Below are 12719 nucleotides of genomic sequence, written 5' to 3' on the forward strand. Positions count from 1 at the left end.
CTTTAGCTAATGGCCAGTACAGTTACATGCCACATATCATGTCACTCACACTCGATCACAGGAGAACAGATTACCTGTCTTTTAGTACCCACCTCCTCACCGGTCAAATTAATCAATAATTGGAACTGCACCCTCTTCTGGCGACAACAGAGTAGTGTTGATTTTCTTGCAGCAGAAAATGCCACCAGGGCTGTCGCCTACAATGCAGAAGTGTTAATATTTCTATTGATGGTCTATATTGTGATAATTTTATTTATTTATATATATATATATATATATATATATATATATATATATATATATATATATATATATATATATATATATATATATATATATGGGGCAGTCAAGGGCTGGAGGTTAGGGAACCAGCCTTGTTACCGGAAGGTCGCCGGTTCAATCCCCAGAGCCGACAGTCCATGACTGACACCTAAGCCCCAGCTGCTCCCCGGGCACTGCGGATTTGGCTGCCCACAGTCTGAATGTCTAGTCTTGTTTGAGAAGTTTTCACTCTTCTAACTCAGCAATATTAAAGACTTCCTATCTTGGTCGAGTCGGGGCTCTGAGGACCATTCCAAAAGTTTCAGGTTGTGTTTCTTGATATAGTTCATAGCAGATTTTGAGGTGTTTTTTGGACCATAGCCCTTTTGTAGAAGCCAGTTTCTTTTCAGCTCCAGTTGTTTCTTCAAAACACACAGCAATTAAGCCAAAGAGCTATGGTTTTACCCCATCAGTCCACCGTGCTTGCTTCCAGAACACCTCTGTCTTCTCTAGGTGTTGTTTGTATACTTCAGACAATGACTTTGTGATGAAGTCACAGGTAAATTCTCTTGACTGTTCAAGCAGATCATGCTTGTGCAGACAATGCTGCACAATAGAACTTAGCCGTACCACTAATGTATCAGCGCTGTTTGCTTTTCTGGCCTCAGCCAGATGCTTAGAGGAACCCATGACTATTAAGTGTTAGTGAAGGGTTTGAGTAATCAGAGAATTCATTACGCTTTGGGATTATTATCAGCTGACAATTGTTAATGACAGCTCTGGACCTGCCTGACCACTCTTAATGCATCAATAGAAGCCCAAAAATTAAAGTAAATTACAAGACTTTACAACTCGAAGGGTATGCAAACATGTTCACATATCACAGATAAGATTTTTGATCTTTTATATAATCATATATAAAATATCTGTGCATTAATGTTTGCAGAGCATATATAAGTTTGCTACAGAGGTTTTTACTTCCTTTCGCTTCAATCAAGAACAAATGTAATTGCCTAAGTGTGTCCAAACTTTTACACACAACTTTTATCTCAATAATAAAGAAATTATACACGTCTTATTAATCGCATCTCATTCTCTGCATGTTTCTACTGTTTATGTTCAATTATTTTATGCTCTGGGAGGTTCATCTGTAAAGATGTTAATATAATAAACAGAAAAAGGAAGATTTATCGCATACTATGACCAGTCAACACTGAGCACAAAGCATGTGAACTACCTGAGTTCCGCATGGTGTGAAGGACATGTCCACTGATGAAATTTGTGCATCATGCCTTCCGATTTCCCCTGATGACTCTGAGCTGATGCAGGTCTGAGACATGCTCCACATGCAGGCAGACTGCTGCTAAATTAATCCAATATCTCATTGGCAGACACTGCTATGGTTCTTTTCCTGCTTCCAATTACCTGCTGCACTCCCTCCAACGGGCCTTCCACCCAGAAGGGCCTGATTTTCGGCAGACCCAGAATGGACAGGCACCCAGCGATTATATGAGGCCTTATTTCTTCCATGCATAGTTTGTTCTCAGGGCACTCCGGACCTGTCAGGATCACTTACATCAAACATTCAGACCTGGATCTGCTGCACACATGACGCTCATGCTGGAAGAATTCGACTTTATGTCTTGTTTGGCACAGTGTTCTGACCTTATGGTCATCTCAGCACGGCTTTATCAGACAGTGAGACACAACTTAAGCTATTATACACTTACTGTGACTAACCTGATATTCCTTAATGGAGTCTGGCAGGGGAGCATATTTTGGACCGAAATGCAACAAATGAGGTTATTGCTTTTCTCACTAACAGCCTATATTGATTCAGTTGTCTGAAAACAGTCTATTCTCATTACATGGATCTCATCAGGACTTAAACAAACTTAAACAACTTAAACAAAGGCCGGGGGGGTCCACAGTGATTGTGCCGGACTGAAACTGTACCCCCACTACTCAGAGAAAGATCACATTTCTCCACTAGATACCTTACCAGCAGAAGTGGTGGACAGTAACTAAGTAAATGTAATTAGTTTCTGTAATTAAGTAGTTTTTTCGTGTATCTGTACTGAAGTTTTTTCCATTTTGGGTGACTTTTTACTTTCACTCCACTACATTTCAAAGTCTAATATCTTACTTTTTCCTCCACTACATTTTGAGAAATCTGTCATTTCTTTTCGTTTCTGTGTGTATAAAAATGTAACATGTCAAAATAAAGAAGCGCAAAGCAAGAACACCAATCAGGGCACAGCAGTCACTTTGTTTTGAGCTTGTTTTGACCTGTTGGTCATACCAACCCAGTGCAGCACACGGTTCAACGTCAGCGCAGCCGAGTCTATTCAAAATGAATGATGAACTAACCTAACTTTGTGTAAATAGAGCACAATATAAAAATATGTCCACATATGCAGTCGTGACTGACATGTATTTTTTTAATTTATACAAACATGATTTCATTTTATAGTAAATTAGTTTGGGCTAGTTTATGTTTATGAACAGAGACCTACAGATCAATATAGTGAAGGAAACTCATTTGTGATCCTGAGTTTAAAGCCAGTTTTTATTAAACTTAAACTTGTAACTAAGTTGTAAATAAATCTGAAACTGAAAATTTGCTTGTTTGTAAAAAGTACTTTTACTTTTGATACTCAAGTACATTTAAAATGAAATACTTTAGTACTTTTACTTAAGTGGAGGTCTAAAGGGAGGAACTTCTACTTGTACTGGAGTAATATTTTACTTTGGGTGTCTCTACTTTAACTCAAGTACATGGTTTGTGTCTGCCAGTGGTCACCAGTCGGGCTGCGTCATCACTACACAGCCATATTATTATTATTATTATTATGCTCCTAATAGTTTGTAATAGTTTGTCATCCATGATAACTGATGTCAAATAAAGGTGGGTGGAGACAGAAAGAGCGTTGTTCCTGTCCATGTGCACCACTGCCCCCCGTGTTCATGCATTTGTTCAGGGTAAATAATAATAATAATAATAATAATAGTAAACTAGAAAGGGAAAGTTCGTGAACAAACTTTAAGTTGGTTTGAAAAAGACAGGTAATTTAGTTAAAATTGGTTGAAACTGGTTGATAGTTGTTAAAATGTTAAAATGGTTGAAATCAGTTGAGAGTTGTTGAAATGTTTTGAAAAAGTTGTAAAGCAGAAGCTGCAATATCTGTGATTGATGGTAATTTGTTGCTAGGTGCTACTGTGAATGAAGTTCCACCTTAAATTTTGTTCCATGTTAATTTTAGGGCTACCTTAAACTAAGTTCCACCTTAAACACTGTGCCACCTTAAATTTAGTGCTATGTCATTTCAAATTCCACCGTAAGGTCTGTGCCACCTTAATTTCATTGCTATGTTAATTAAAGTTCCACCATAAACTCTGTGTCTCCTTTAATTTTGTGCTATGTTAACTGAAGTTCCACCTTAAATTTAGTGCTAACTTAAAGAGAGTTCCATCCTAAGTTCTGTGCCACCTTAAACTTAGTGCTAGGTTAATTGCAGTTCCACCTTAAAGTCTGTGCCACCTTAAAAGAAGTTCCACCTTAAGTTCTGTGTCTCCTTAAAAAGGTTCCACCTTAAACACTGTGCCACCTTAAATTTAGTGCAGTGTTAATTAAATTCCACCTTAAACTCTGTGCCACCTTAAATGTAGTGATATGTTAATAGCAGTTCCACCTTAAATTTTTTGCTATGTTAATTGAGGTTTCACCTTAAAGTTAGTGATATGTTAATAGCCGTTACACCTTAAACATAATGCTATGTTAATTAAAGTTCCACTGTAAATTTATTGTTATGCTTGTTCCACCTTAAAATTCAGTACTATCTTGGGGCAATTCCACCTTAAAAGCAGTTAAACCTCAGCAGAACTGCTGAGAATTAGGCTGGGAGCAGGTGAGACATTGACTTAGTTAAAATGTTAAATTGGTTGAAACCGGTTGATAGTTGTTAAAATGTTAAAATGGTTGAAAACTGTTGATAGTTGTTGAAATGTTGTGAAAAACTTGTAAAGCAGAAGCTGCAGTATCCGTGATCAATAGTAATTTGTTGCTAGGTGCTAAGGTGTTAATTTTAGGGCTACCTTAAACTACGTTCCACCTTAAATTTAGTGCTACCTTAAAGGGAGTTCCATCATAAATTCTGTGCCACCTTAGATTTAGTGCTAGGTTATTTGTAGTTCCACCTTAAGTTCTGTGCCACCTTAATTTTATTGCTATGTTAACGTTACACCTTAAATTCTGTGCCTCCTTAAAAAGGTTCCACCTTAAACACTATGCCATATTTAATGCATTGTGAATAGCAGTTCCACCTTAATTTTTTGCTATGTTAATTGAGGTTTCACCTTAAAGTTAGTGACACCTTAAATAGCCGTTCCACATTAAACATAGCACTATGTTAATTGAAGTTCCACCTTAAATATATTGTTATGCTAGTTCCAACTTAAATTGTAGTTCCAACTTCAGTGCTATCTTGGTGCAATTCCATATTAAAAGCCGTTAAACCTTAACACAACTGCTGAAAATTAGGCTGGGAGCTGGTGACACATTAAGCTCCGTGCATGGTTTGTAGGTGTTGTGTGACAGAACGAGGCATTGTGACATCATGTCTGGCAGTCTGCCAACAGCCTCCCCATTCATTTTCAATGGAACAAAAATTCCCATATTTTGGGCTGCTGTTCGGAATCCGTGCATCCGATCAAAAAGCTGTATACAAGCAGGCATCACACAATCGGGCCGGACAATCTGGAGTTGGAACGGGGTCCATATCCCGAAAACTGTGGGACTAGTTACGGGACAAAAATCCGGCAGAAAATAATAAAGAATAAACAAAAGAGGAAGAAGAAGAATATAAATTGGATAACATTATATAAAGCAATGCGCAGCTATAATAATAAGAAGCAGATTACGAAGAACGGTAAGTTGGCTTTTTCAAGCCAACTTAATAAATGTAAGCTTGGCTGTAATAAATTCTCCAGTAAAACCCGCCCTCCATGCCAGTTTGAATACAATAGAAACCCCGCCCGTTGTGTAAAGCCACGCCCATCATTCGAAGCCCCGCCCCTGGGCTTCCAACAGCGACGTTCTGTCGCTGGAAAAAAATTCCTGTAGGGAACCGACAGCGCGGAACTCGGAAACTGTGGGCTCGGCGGAAAGGAGGACAGCTAAACAGCCGAGACGGGGGTTTTCCGCACCGCCGCTTCGCTGCTGGTCCGTTTTTCCAGGTAAGTGCGCGTCTGGAACGCTGACTTCCCCGAAGGCTGAGGGCGGTGTTTGGGAGAAGCGGGCAGAGCGAGATTCCGCCGCGGCGTCGGGCGATCAACACGGTGCAGATCCGCCGAGAGCGGTTCATGGTGGAAATGCTAGTCTGCTAAACTTGTGGAAACGGCGCAGTCTTCCACAAAACCAAAAACACTAGCATAACAAAGACCCCCTAAACCGCCCCTGAGTGGCTCACGGAGGCGGTGAGAGGGTGGGCTTCGCCATAAAGACAGCCTGAGGGGCAGAAACAGTCATGAAGGGGTAAACGGGCAGAGTTGAGTTCCAGCGTCTTTTGTGCTGGTTGGTTAGCGGCTGGATTCGCCAGGATTCTGAGGATGGAAGATGGTGTTCTGGTCCCATTTGGGGTTCTTTGTGTTGCACACAGTGTAGTTGTAGTCCTGCAGCCCATTGAGCTAAAAAGCCCACTTTGTTTGTCCTCAGCGCCGACTCAAATATATGGAAACCCTTTTAGACGGTGCTGAAAGTGAATTTCTCCATAGTAACTTCGCTTCTGCGTTAGCAGTGCAGTTGGCTGGGTGGTGTGAGTGGTTTTCCCCCACAGTGGATGCAGCGGGCTGGGTGGTGTGAGTGGTCCCCCACCCCCGTGGGTGTTTAAGACTGAGATTCTGCTGAACTTTTTCCTCAGAAGTTCCTCTTTTTGTGCAGGACTGGAGTTTCAGCTCTGTTCCCAGTGTTTCCTGTCTCTGTGTGTCTGACCCAGAGCCCATTGACAGGAGCCCAGCTTCTGAGAACCAGAACATCTGTTTTCCTCCGTGCTGAGCCGGCCGCTCCACTGCCCAGCTGTAAAACAGAAAGAAGCTTAGGACACACACACTCACTCACACACAAACAAAAGCAGGGGTTAATGGGAGGTCAGACAAACTTTCATTAAGTCTCACATTTTCCACCCTCAGAGCAGTGAATCTGTAGGAGTAGAATATTCCTGTGTGATGAATCTCCTACAAGTTGTTTAAGGAGTTTGATTTTCCCTCGTCTGATTTTCCCTTCTCCAGGAATATTGAGTCTGTCTCCTATAAGCACAACATGAGACAGATGCATCTTAAATTAGGTGGTGAAACAAAAAAAAGAAACACAACATTTATTGGACATGTGGTACTTCAGGTTCGCTGTGCCGCGCGGCGCTGCTTTATGCTTTTTTCTTTAGCCTTTTTTTAAAGAATGTTCTACATCCCACATCTGGAACCCTCTGGTCGCCCACAGATTTCATGTCTCTGTCTCTCTCTCTCTCCCCCTCTCTCCATCTGTCTCTGTCTCTCTCTCTGGTGCTCCTCTGCTTCACCTCTGCAAGCTTCACTTTGTAGAGGAACAGTGAAGGGCACAGGCTGGCTTTGTGGCCTCTTAAACCACAGTTGTCCCACTTTTGAATGCAGTGACCATTTTTGTTCCTGAGAGAAATCCAGGTTGAATTTGACTGAAACACAGTATTTTAAGCTGAGATCTAGACCGAAAGCAGAACATCAGCGGTAAGTGTGTTGTGTGCAGTCAGTATGCTGTGATTTACTGCTGTACATGTGAAAACAAAGAGTTGTACTTTGTTGCGAGGCGACTGCGTGATTGCTTTACCGTTATCTTGGGATAATTAACTGTCTGGTCTTGTTGTGGTCTTGAGATCAGAAACCCCCCTCCTTCCCTTCACCTTGTTAACCAGACGGTGGTCAACAGATGGTGGATTTCTGTGCTGTCCCACCAGACCACCCTCCTCCAGAAGGAATTTGCTCAGACTAAACCCACCGTCCGATGGCCAGTCCTCAAGCGTGGAGGCAGCTCGCCAGACAGATGGAAGGGCAGACCAATTTTGCCGGCCCCTTTTCCTGTTTCTTTCCCCCTGAAAAAGAGAATGACTCGTGTAAGGTTGCCATGGTGACAAGGCATTTTCAGATGACTCTGATCCATCTGCCCACTTGCTTGCTGTGTGTGAGTGCGTGTGAGAGAGTGTGTGTCTGTGTGCGTGTCTGTGTGTGAGTGAGTGTATGTGTGTGAATTTGTGGTGTACGTGTGTGTGAGTGGGTGAATGAGTGTGTCTGTGTGTGTGAACGAGTGTGTGAGAGTTTGTGGGTTTGTGTGTGTGTGTGTGTGTGTGTGTGTGTGTGTGTGTCTGTGTGTGTGTGTGTGTGAGTGAGTCAGTGAATGAGTGTGCGTGTGTGTCCATGTGTGTTTGTGTGTGTGTGTGTGTGTCTCTGAGTGTGTGAGTGGGAAAGTGCTGCTGCTCCTGATTGGGTGTCTCTGCCATCCTCTTTATTTTTCTGTCCTTGTTGTAAAAACTGTTGAAATGCTGTTGATGTACACAGTGTATGAGTGTAGCAGCGTTCAAATTAAGGGTGGGCGATGTAGCTGATGTACAATCACAATATACACCGTGATACTAGGTTTGATAAGCTGGAACAGACAAATACAGACTTGAAGGACCACCTTTTAAAAATACTGTAAAAATTATGAATACACTGAGCTTTATTTTACATTTCGCAAACTGCAAAGAATTCAGTTGAAAAGTAACACTTACACTCTGAGGACAAATATACTGTTCAGAGTTACTGGGGATATTGACGATATGCTCATAGAAACTCATATTGCCCACCCCAAATGAAATACAGTGCAAGGACACTTATGTTATTTACATCATTAAATGGCAACACAGATAGACCAAAATAAAACAAATAATAATAATAGTATATTTATGTTTAGCAGCTTTTTTTAATACCAAAGCTCAAGCTGTGTGGGCTAAATGAACACAGGAAACACACAGGCAGATTTGTAATACTTTATTGTAATACTTTATTTTTAGTACTTAATACTGTTAGTAAAATCAATATAAATAACATAATTTGCTCTACTCGTCTGGCATCTTAAATCCATAAATGAAAAGCTGATTGCCTGTTTAAATGAAATCAGATAAAGTGCTACATTGAAAGTAAAAGGAAACTGGCTGCTCAGGGTTTTGCATAATTATGCTGTGATCTTGATGTAGTAGCAGTGTTTTAATAGAGGCTGGATGTGCTCACATGGCTTAAGTTATTTACGTCATAAAATCAACACATATTACCAAAATAAGAAGGATAAATTGTCTGCTTTCGTTTTTGGAGCAAAAATCTGTTGTTTACAATCTTGGCTGGTTCTGATCGTGCCTCCCCATTGAAAACAATAACCAGACAGAATCCAGATTTCCAGTTTTTAATATAGTTTTAGCACACATTGTAGTTTATATTAGGTAACTATAGTTAAGTTTATATTAATATCAGTGAAACTTGTGTGAAACTATTACTAATATAGACAATGTGTTGCCCTGCACTGATATTATTTAACAAAGATTTTCAACAGTTTTACCAGGTGGGTGTATTGTTTTGTCCATGGAGAATTAGCTCGGGTTTGGGTGACATGCCAAATTGACAGTGTACCTACAATCAGTTCTGCTAAATGCATTCCATCCCTCCATGCCCAGCACTTCACCCCATTCCCTCTGTTTGCTAACACTCTGAAACCCTTCCTTCCTTCGTGCCTCTAGTGTGTTCACTTGCAGTAGCTTGTTGCTGTGGTTCTGCCTGCATGGCTAACTTAAAAGAGTAAACGTCTGATGTCACACAGTGAGGCCATGCCTGCTGCTAAGAGGTTTCTAATCTTCTAGTTGAACCAGTTGTTCAGTGAAGAGCCAACTCTTGTGTGTTCACTCAAGCCAAAGTCCTGAGTACACATCAACCATGCAGCTCCGAAGGATGCCAGATGTGTTTGAAGTTCATGCTCCATTTTTTTTGGGAAGTGTAATTTTCTGGTATAAGACTGAGTGGAGGTTTTCAGCTTGTCTGGAATTTAGATTTGCTCCACTGAACAAATATAATATAATTTAAGCTGTGTAATGTAATGTAGCTTAAATTTAGCTTGATCTGTAAATTATTAGTCTCCATCTGCAGTGTACACTTTGTGGATCTAGAGGATTTAGTCCTTTTCCACTATGTTTTGAGGCATTATTTGTGAATAGCCTACGTCATGTGAATATGTAGGATTATAGGACAGAAATTGCATGTGCTGTTTAGTGGAACTGGACAAGGGGACCTAATCTATTCAACTTGCATGTTCTGTACTTATGGCAACTTATGATATTGACAGGTTTCCACACTTGTATACATTTAAACAACAGTTCTGGCTACGCAAGCTCATTGGTTGAGCAGTGTTCTAGCAGTGCTGTTAATTCACGATAACATTGTAGGTTTTTTCACAAACACTATCACTCCACTGAGACGCTGTTGCTAAGCAACAACTTTAACAGCTGTAGGAGACGCTCAAGCTATTTGAATGTTTCTACTTCTTACTTTGCCACAAACAGAAAACAGACACTTTTAAGATAGGATTTGACCAACAGCCGAGTTGGTCAGACTCTGAAGATGAGACAACACTAAATTACCAAACTGTCATCACCAGTGAGCAGCTTTTCAGTCGGCAGCTGTGACAGAAGAACAGCTAAACAACTTGGAATCAGCCAGAAATTAACCAAGTACCATTAGCCAAATGTGTCTGATCTTCAGAGTCTGACCAAATCAGACTGAGCCATAAAACTGACTGAATAAAAACCAGAAAAGCTGCTCAGTGGTGACGACAGTTTGGGAATTTAGTGTAAGGAGCTGGAGATTGATCTGCCGGCTGAGCAGCGAGTGGGCGGAGCTCGTTACTCTGACGTAGCAACAAGCTGCTCGTTAAGGAGCTATAATTTGGAGGAAGGAACTGAACATTAAAACATATTAAATGCCGCATTCACAGCCCAGTTTATTAATTTCTTACTGTATTTATTTAACTGTTGTATTAAAGCAATAGAACACTCGAGGAGTGTGTTATCGCCAATAACATCACAGCTGTGATGATCTGCGGCCACCACAGCTTGACTACTTAAGGTGGAAGGGGAAAGTTTGCTAGCCAGCTATTAGCAGGTTTCTTTGGTCTCCTATTCAGTCGTCTCACCATTTTTTCTGTTTTTCTCATATCTCTCTGTTTGAAGTCTCTGAAAATCCTCAGTTTAGAGGGTCATGTAGCCCTAACACTTCAACCCACCCCTCTATCTCAACAAGAATCAGGACACCCTACCCCTAGACGTGAACGCGCAAAACAGAGGGCTGTGGGCTCAGTGGTAGGGGCGAGGGGTGAAATGGGACTGGGCCTTGGTCGCTGTATAGGAAACCGAACCCTGTGGTGAGAAAAGCGTTTTGCTTGTTTAATACGCTGCTGTTTGGCTGTGTGTACAGGCACTCGGCCTCCTGCCTTGCTCGTATGCACTACTGCAAAAACTGAAAATATGACTAAAAGCAAGCGAAACGTCCACTATGCCAGCTATTCAACTAGCTTTTGTGCATTTGTAGCCCAGCATATAATAGGATTTGTGTGGATTTTTTACCACATCGTTCTAACCAGCTTTTCAACTCGAAATGATGTTTGAAGTTGACGTGAGGGTTGATTAGGATCTGCAATGTACATCATTGCTAACTTATACAAAATGTGTTAGTCCCTTTTGGTGTGTCTGAAATGTCTTTCTTTCTGCATTTGTATTTCTCTCTTTTGCTCTTTTCTGTCCTGTTTTTCTCAGCTCCCCCCTCCTTAATTAATTGTAATGTGTCAGCATAATTGTGTGTTTTGGACCATTTAAAGAGGCTTTTTATAACTGACCCTTATGTGGCTTCTTTGAATGTGGCCAGATTGCACAAGGTCAACATGGTGGATGGTAGAAATTCTCAAACTTTCTAATCTGTTGTGTAAAAAATAGTTAAAGTAACTGATCATTATCATTCTGTATGATTTAAAGCCCTGCTCTGGTCTGCCGTTAGCCAACCCCTACTAAAACTCACTTATTGCTTAATTTGTGACAATGTTATGTATTTCATCATCTAAAAATTATGTGTTTTTATGTTGGTGAGTTTGCTCTTTTGTGCAACAGAGAAACATTGTCCAGCCTATGACCTCGCCATGGTTTTTCCATCCCTGTTTTAGCACGGCTTCTGTTCTCGGGTCACTTCTCCAGCTGTTGCTCTGGGCAGTGAATTGTGACTGTGACCTCAGTACAGTAGCTATCAGTGACAAAGTAACTGACCAAGATGTCACAGTTGTAAACAGGTGGCTTAAGAAGAGCAAGTATTAACATCACCTTGTTTCCGTTCTGGGGACCAATGTTTAACCTGAAAATGCTTGTTTTTTGAAGCGCTGCTCTCAGTGATTGGGATCTTTGGCACTGTGGAATAAGAACCGCAGGAAGGAAGTCTGATGGAATGGGGATTAGAGTTTGAGGGAAGTGGTCTCAGGGGTCACTGACAGAACCTCCCACCCCCTCCCCTTTACCGCCCTGGAAACAGTTCTCAGGAGCTCTTTGTCCAAGGAGTGGCTTTACGTCACCTTCTAGCCTTGGAGGAGGAGCTGAACCAGTTGGGAATAAACGCACTACATTGTTGTATATGCTCTGCTTTCAGGGGGCCAATTTACTCGGTCCCACAACCCATAAGCAGTCTGCCAGATGTACCATAGGAGGGGTCTGTGGCTTTGGGAGGGAACAGCTACAGTATGTGCTGCACGACTGGTTATTAGAGGCCTCTCATAGACCTGCCTAACCCTCTTTATGGATGCATGCATTAAAGGGTTTGAAACTTTCTTCATAAATAGCTGGATCTCAATTTTTAAACCAGCATGTTTGTTTGTGATGCAGATGATTTCTTTATTCTTGATTTCTTTTCCCTTTCTTCTTGCCAGCAATTAGCAGGACCATAAGTGAACATTTATTATGTTAATTCACAGAGAAGCACTGAGATAAAACAGTGGTTATTGTAATTTTTAAACGAGTAAATTCTCACATTTGTTGGCTTCTTTGGTCTCTTGTGCTCTGTCTTGATTTTTCTGTTTTTCCCTATATCTCTCTGTTTGAAGTCACTGAAAACCTCAGTTTGGAGGGTCATGTAGCCCCAAAATTTCACCCTTCCCCTCTATCTCAACAAATATTGTGACACCCTACCGCTAGACGTGAACGTGCAAAGCAGAGGGCTGTGGGCTCAGTGGTAGGGGCGAGGGGTGAAATGGGACTGGGCCTTGGTGAGGAAATGGCAGATATGGTGTGGGTTTGTGTATGTTGGAAAGTGTTTTTATTGTTCGGCACGTTTCCCCACAGCGTGTAGATGAGAAAACCATGACTGTGCTTTATTTTAGG

The 12719-nt window shown here is 41.3% G+C and overlaps 1 protein-coding gene across 1 annotated transcript in view; it reads left to right on the forward strand.

Moving 5' to 3' along the window:
- The first annotated feature begins 5347 nt into the window (after positions 1–5347).
- The window catches only part of ccdc102a (coiled-coil domain containing 102A), a 120649-nt gene continuing 113277 nt past the window's right edge, over positions 5348–12719 (forward strand). The window contains exon 1 of the mRNA XM_017696500.2: positions 5348–5496. The gene's annotated coding sequence lies outside the window, so the exon portion shown is untranslated. The remainder of the gene's footprint in view (positions 5497–12719) is intronic.

Source organism: Pygocentrus nattereri, chromosome 15 (assembly GCF_015220715.1).
Source record: "Pygocentrus nattereri isolate fPygNat1 chromosome 15, fPygNat1.pri, whole genome shotgun sequence".
Classification (NCBI taxonomy): Eukaryota; Metazoa; Chordata; class Actinopteri; order Characiformes; family Serrasalmidae; genus Pygocentrus; species Pygocentrus nattereri.